We start from the raw sequence: 1284 nt of genomic DNA on the forward strand, positions 1-1284 counted from the left end.
CTCTTGGAACATATGCAGCATACATTATATAACTAGACACTGATAAAACACAATCCATCAAGTGAAGCCAGGAGGGATATTCGAATGGTAGTTACTTGGTATACTTTACAGAATTGTGCCTGTGGGCTGGTTTACCTTGCATGGGCTAATTGGCTATCAAGAGAGGCTTTGAGAAAATAGAACAACAGGATTCCCACCAGTGCAGGCTATATTTTTGAAAAGTAAAGACAACTATAAGAAATTTGTAGCTCTATGGTATATTGGAGGACCAGGGATTTGCTATTGTTGCTCTGGCAAAGTAACATTGAAAGAATATTGTCAGCCCACACACACACTCAAGTAGATGTGCTCTTTTTATGTGCTCAGTGAATGGCCATGAGGATGAAGTTTGAAAGGTTGTGCAGCCAGCCTATTGACGAGCATGTCTGTGTACACACACACACACACACACACACACACACACACACACACACACACACACACAGACAGATGAGGCCTCAACCAAACACCCCCAGCCCTCCACACACACCCACCCACCCACCCACCCACACAGACCACACACACACATCTTAATTCGTCTCAAATATTGGTCCGCCTCCTCATCTCTTGCTGTTCGCCCATGTGCGACGGATCCCGCCGACATTTTCCACCGCAGGATTAACTGTGTTGCGCGACGGGCCGCTCTGCCTCAGTGCTCCTGAGGGCTGACCCTGGGATGTGTGTGTGAAGAGGTGGCCAGCAGGACGCTCCTTTAAAGGCTATTCGATCCTTACTGCTTATTATGAGTGGGCGTTCAACCAAATTATCTGCCCTCCTTTCCCTTGTCATAAGACTATAGGCGTAAAAAAGGTTGTTTTCTGGAAATAATTAATCCTACTTGTTGGCATAGGGAGAACACACTGGTGGTGCCTAGAGTGTTTCCTGATAAACCTTTTCTCTGACAGGTGGAGGCTACGGATGGAGATGATCATCTCATTTAGCTTCCTGCCTGCAGGACTTTTCCATTAAATTACAACTGAGCCACCCTCTCTGGAGAAGGAGATTTGATTCAGGCTAGAGTGTGCACTTGTGTGAGCTGTTTGTGCATATGTGGAGTGTATGTGTGTGTGTATGTTTGGACACAATGTGTGTGTATGCTGATCCATCCATCCAATCATTTTGAGCGCTGGGTCCAGCATGTATCTCAAAGCAGAGCCAAGCCTGGTTACCATGCCTACACACTATACTGAGGAACACTTCGTTTATCTTAATGAATTCATTATTCAAGCTTATATTTGTCTCTGT

The sequence above is a fragment of the Hippoglossus hippoglossus genome, chromosome 5, assembly GCF_009819705.1.
Source record: "Hippoglossus hippoglossus isolate fHipHip1 chromosome 5, fHipHip1.pri, whole genome shotgun sequence".
NCBI lineage: Eukaryota > Metazoa > Chordata > Actinopteri > Pleuronectiformes > Pleuronectidae > Hippoglossus > Hippoglossus hippoglossus.